Here is a 5933-nt window from a genome sequence, read left to right as displayed (position 1 = left end):
AACCTTCCTTCCGAGGAGTGGCTGGTGGGTTTGAACCTCCAGCCTTCTGGTGAACAGGCAAGTGTCTTAGCCACTATGCTACCAGAGCTCCCTGAAATCTTCTTAGTGGATGGTAAATGATAAAATCATGTCACCTTGTCTTCTATGCTAAAAATAATGACACCTATCAAAATAGAGGCAATTGGTCAAACCTTCATGAACACTGATGCAAGGCTAAATCTCACATTTTCTCTGGTCCAGTGCTTTCTTTGGCCAATATCATATTAACATAAATTTATCCGGCAGAACCATCTCTTCCTCTTTCCCACAAAGCTTGATTGATGGTATCTTTCAGAAAACCAGTTGGCTCCAGAGCAGCAATATTGCCTCAATGTCAGCCCTCAGAAGCAAGGTAAGCAGACAGCCATGTGTTTGATATGATATTTGGTCAACCCCAAACATCTATTTCTTATTTCCACCAGAGTAACTTAGCTTTTCTCTTGTTATTTTAATTAAAATATTACTAATGTTCATGATGCTTAGAAGAGAAAGAAGACAAGGGTCTTCTAATACTTGGCCCATTTGCCATGTAAATATTTTCATTAGGAATTGCACTTAGAAAAATTCAGAAAAGTAAATACAAAGTAATTCAATTATTCTGGGAATTTTGGTAGATGAAGCCTCTTTCCTGGCAAAAAATTGTTGTGTGAAGTGTGCCCTCAGAAGCTGTCAATAGCTAACACTTAAAATAAGCAAGGGCCTGTTTGAGCATTATCTTCATTATCTTCTTCAATGCTCCCAGCAACTTTTTACCTTCTATTTTACAGATGAGCACATGTGTTTAGAAGAACTGCAGCCAGAATGCACCTTAGAAGTGAGGATGGCAAGATTTCATCTAATGTACTTTGGACATGTTATCAGGAAGGACCAGTTCCTGGAGAAGGACATCATGCTTGGCAAAGTAGAAGGTTGCTGAAAAATAGGAAGCCCCTCTGAGATTAACATAGTGATGGCAACAATGGGTTCAAGTGTAGCAATGATTGTGAGGATGGTGCAGGACTGGGCAGTGTCCAACAACAATAACAACACTGACTTAGCAAGGTTCAGGGTTGGCCCTGGGGTCACAGAGTTGGGTTCAAATTCAGTAAGACTAATTTCTTAGGCCTGGGTTTATCCTCAAACATTTCACAGGTCATGTGAGGAACTGAACAAAACTTGTCCCTACCTCTCAATGTGGCATGCAGTTGGCCTGAAAGCCACTGGGTATGAATTCCTCATCTGTAAGCGGTTGACATTATATGGCAGAGCAAAGAATGCAATATTACTCAGGTTGCTAGTATTCCTGACACTGGAAAAGCAATGATGAGAAGAAAATATGCCCAAATATAATCAAAGTCTAAGACGTGCTTCTGAGATAAAAAGCGTGTGCAATTTCCAAAAATATCTCAGTCTAACTTATCATTTCATTAATTGGTTAGAAGATAGATTGATATTTCTTAATAAAAATCATGCAAAATATAGTTTTAGGATCATTTTTCCTCTCCTTGGACAATTTGCTTTTTAAAAGTTAAATAAATATATCCAGATCCCTTCTAAAAATATCATACCATTTTTTAACAGAGAGAGAGATAGTTGGAATTTGAAATTTAAAGAAAATGTAGAATGACCAGAGCAGAGAACTGAGGGCAACCTTCCTTTGGCTCTGATTTAATCAACAGGTCTGACTGTGAATTTTCCAGTGAGTGGGCTCTATAATGAGCTGCTTATTTTCCCAGTTATCATAATAGAAAGGGCACGAATCAGAAACTAGTTTCAGAGCGAGTGCCTCGTGACTGTCAGATAAGAGAAGTTGCTTTGCAGAATGTGCCTATGACTCAGCTCTGTGAAATTCACCAGCATCCTTCTCTTAGATAAAAACTAAGTGACAGAATGAGAAGTCTGTTATAGTCTATTAGTGGAGAAGGAGGATTCTGAGTACTGAAACCTCTTCTTATATTAAAAGGGTGCCAATTGCTGACATAGCTAAGGATGGGTTGTAGTCTTCCATTTTTCTATGCTGCTAGGCTTAGCATAATTTGTGGTTCTGAGATTTCTATAAGGAGCCCTGATACCAAGCTTCTTTGGTGTCCCATGTGGCTGCTAGCCAAATAGGACTTCTCTTCCCTCTGAGTCATAGGAATTTGATTTGGTTTCTTCATGAGACTAACCATATATTGCCATAATGTGCCCCATAAGATAGTTTTTTGTACATGATCTAATAATTTTTGTTCTCTATCAAATCAAGTTTCTTAAAGATGCCTTTGGGCAATCTACTTCCATAGAGATACTACCTGGGAAACCCAAGGAGGGGTCGCTATGAGTAGGGTCTGACTCGTCAGGAGTGAATGTGTATGTGGTGTTGCCATATTTATATTTGCTTATATGCTTTGTACATAGATGTAAAAAAAAAAAAAAACCTTACTGAATAAAGAGGGGAATGACTCCTCTCTTTCTTTGAACTATTCTGAGTTTTCCTTTAGTAGTCCAATGTCATTCTTTTGCTTCCTCTTATTTGTAATGAAATTGCTTATATTTGACCATTTATAAACTGCAAAAAGCAACAAAACCTTATTATTCAACCTAATTTTTTCCCAAATATGAACTTTCATTAACTATTAAAGTTATGCTGATGTGCTTAATAAGATCATATATTTCAAATCTCTTATTTGAATTTCAATTATAGTAACTTCAGATCAGAGGTTTCTGACTCTCTTTCCATATAAGTCTTTTTAATGCCTTGACGTTTTTCCACAGTATAAGAAGGTATTAGTTGTCACCTAAACTGGTTATTTGAGAGCTCTATTGGCATAGTGCCCAAGGCATTTGACTGCTAACCAGAAGGCGGGAAGTTCAAACCCACCAGCCACTCCTCAGAAGGAAGATGGGGCAATCTACTTCTGAAGCGATACTGCCTCAGAAACCCAAGGAGGGGTCGCTATGAGTCGGATCCGACTCCACGACAGTGGTTGCATTGTGTTTAAACTGGTTATTTAGAAATAACTCCCAGAAATATTTTAAAATCTATTTAGTTTAAATGCAAATTATAATGATAAGAGGGTTTCTTTGTTTGTATATTGTGTAAATATTAAAGTCATAACTCCTATTTCATCACAAAATATAAAATATTTACTTATCCATTTACCAAGCCTTTCTAATATGTCTAACATATGGGAGGCACTGACTGTGAGGATACAGATATGAATGAGATGCTCTATCTGCTCTCAAGAGATTTACAAAGAGAAAGATGAAAAGCACCCACAGTTCATGTATTTCTGTCACTTACACTTTTAAATTATGTAATGAATCATCCTCTAATGATTTCAGCTTTAATTTATTGGCTAAAAGATAGTCCTTTCATGTATTATTATACCTTCCCTTCTAAGTAATCATGACATGTATTTGTGTCAGGCTTAGGCTGCAGCATTATATGCACATACATTTTTATTTCTAAGCCTAGGTCTCAGTAAGAGAAATGATTTAGGAGCCAAATGCTGTTTTTACTTGAGGGGGCCTTTAAGAGATCAAAAATGTCAGGCAAAATAGTTCACAGAAAAATACTAATTACTGCTAACTCATTCTTACTGCCTCCTCTCCAAAGCTATTTTAAAAAGCTATCAAGTAAACCTGTGAACATTCCCACTTATAAGTAATGGGGGTAGGGAGTGGAGCTCTCTGCTGCTCCCAAAGCCTGCAACAAGCCTAATGCATTTGCATAGGCAGCAAGTCAGCCTTGTACTAGGCAGATGAGAATTGGCCCAAGTTCACTGGTAAGCTTCTTCTGAAACAGCGCCCACTGATCCTTGCCTTCTGTATCCACGGTCTGTGCAACCCCCTCTTTTAGTGATTTGCTTCTAATGGACTAAAATACAGTAAAAAATGATGGCACATCACTTCCAAGATGAGGATATAAAAGGCTACTAGTACTCCCTCTCCTGCTTGCACACTCTGAAGAAGCCAGCTGCCATGCTGTGAGCCATGCTTTAGCGAGGTCCAAGTGACAAAGAACTGAGGACACCCTCTTCCTAACAGTCAGTGAGGAAATGAGGCCCTCATATACCATGCCATGGAGAACTGAATCCTGCCCAACAACCATGTGAATGAGGTCAGAAGTAGATCCTGTCCCAGCTGAACCTTGAGATGACTGCCACCTTGATCAACAACTTGACTGCTAAACTACTTTGGATTCCTGATCCACAGGATCTGTGAGATGATAAATGTTATGTTAAGCTAGTAAATTTTGGGGTAATATAACACGCAATAATAAATAACTAATGCATATTTCCATTTCCTAGGGTTGAAAGAGTAGAGTTTAGCCATGAAGTGAGGTGGTGGAGGAAAGTGAGGAAATGTGGAATGACTGAGTTAAAGAGGAGCAAAGTAGACTCATGGCTTTAGGGACTTGTTCCCAACCAAGTGTTTAAGAGTCAAGTGAAATAATGTACACAATAAATAAATAAATAAATAAAAGCTCATGATAGATCAGTTAGAACAACTTCAGAGATATAGACATACACATAAGGAAATCCATTTATGCTGTGCGGCACATATCATATCAATGAACACAATTAATTCCAATGGCTAATATAATTAAATTTAAGGGCACTCAAAGACTTTTCAAATTATAAACATAACACAGACACCTTAACATGTATTGTTAGTGACTTACCAGACAGGTCAATTTTACAAAGTAACTTTACCACCTTAAGCCTCTATAAAATAAAAATAACCTACCCATACCCTAGGGTAGGATAAATGAGAAATGTATGCACACCACACCCATTGCAAAACTGACACATGGCAGTCAGTTTCCATACGGTCTCATTTTATTTTTTCTTTATCTAGATAGATATTAAGAGCATCTTTCAGTGATTATGATCATTCAGAATTTAACTTGAATAATGAATGACCAAGTACTCACATAAGTTTTTTTTTTTAATGGATTACTTCATGAATTTTTGTGTCATCCTTGTGCAGAGACCATGTAATCTTCTTTGTTTCATTCCAATTTTTTAGTATGTGTGCTGCCAAAGCAAGCATCTCAATAAGTTTGAAGAAGACTGTGAAAGAGTATGGTCTATCTGAACACTGAGGCATCACAATGATGATTCTCCGGAGAGAGATTCTCTAAATACAGTCAGAAGATTGCTAATTTGCTTTCAAGTGTGGAATTAGGAGTTCATATTCCAGAAATGAAAGCTGTTTTAACACCCACTCTTCCGCAATATATATATAGGCCTAAGTCTGTGGCATGTATTTTAGTTGAACTCTGCTGAATTTCCTATTTAAGGTTGCTTGAAACAAGATTATTATTTTCCAAATAACCATGGAAGTTGTTTTCTTTTTCTCTTTTTTTTTTTTTCTTTTTGGATGAGTTAGTGTCTAAATTATCAGTTGACAGATATTCTGTATTTTTTTTCTTTTTGCATTGATTTTTTCACTCATTTAGCATCATTTTTTGACCTATATCAACATAATCACAACGTGTTTTGAAGCAGTCAATGTCAACAATTGAAGTAAGGGAAGACAAAGATATTAACAAATGAAAAGTATTGCTTACTAAAAATTGCAATCCTAGGTGTATATAGAATAAATAACAGAAAGCAATAGAAATCAACTCTGTGGAATTTAAGTAGGAAGTGAATTTCTTACAAGTATATGAAGGCACTCATCAAGCCTACAGGGGTTGTCAGAGGCGTGAATGGATGAACCTGATTATCTAGAGGATGTATCTACAGCAGAAACCACTGGGCAATCTCACTCAGTCACCATGGCTGGAATGAGTAAATAAATGACCAGGTTTTGTTTTTCCTCCTCAATTTGGGACATTCTACTCAGATCTCAGGAGAAAGGGGATAAAAGCCTTGAACCCAGACAGAAGAGCAGTCAGCCCCAGGCTTACAGGTGAGGAGACACAA

At 37.3% G+C, this 5933-nt stretch overlaps 1 non-coding gene across 1 annotated transcript; it reads right to left on the bottom strand.

The window, feature by feature from the left end:
- Window positions 1-4947: 4947 nt before the first annotated feature.
- LOC122150365 lies at window positions 4948-5053 on the bottom strand. The gene has a single exon (XR_006163627.1). It is a non-coding gene; the product is annotated as a U6 spliceosomal RNA (small nuclear RNA).
- Between the last annotated feature and the right edge of the window lie 880 nt (window positions 5054-5933).

The sequence above is a fragment of the Orycteropus afer genome, unplaced genomic scaffold (genome assembly GCF_000298275.1).
Source record: "Orycteropus afer afer isolate SDZICR_OR568_19922 unplaced genomic scaffold, OryAfe1.0 scaffold00007, whole genome shotgun sequence".
In the NCBI taxonomy this organism is placed as follows: Eukaryota; Metazoa; Chordata; class Mammalia; order Tubulidentata; family Orycteropodidae; genus Orycteropus; species Orycteropus afer.
The sequence above is the reverse complement of the archived record's forward strand: the minus strand, read 5'-3'. Positions and strand labels throughout refer to the sequence as shown.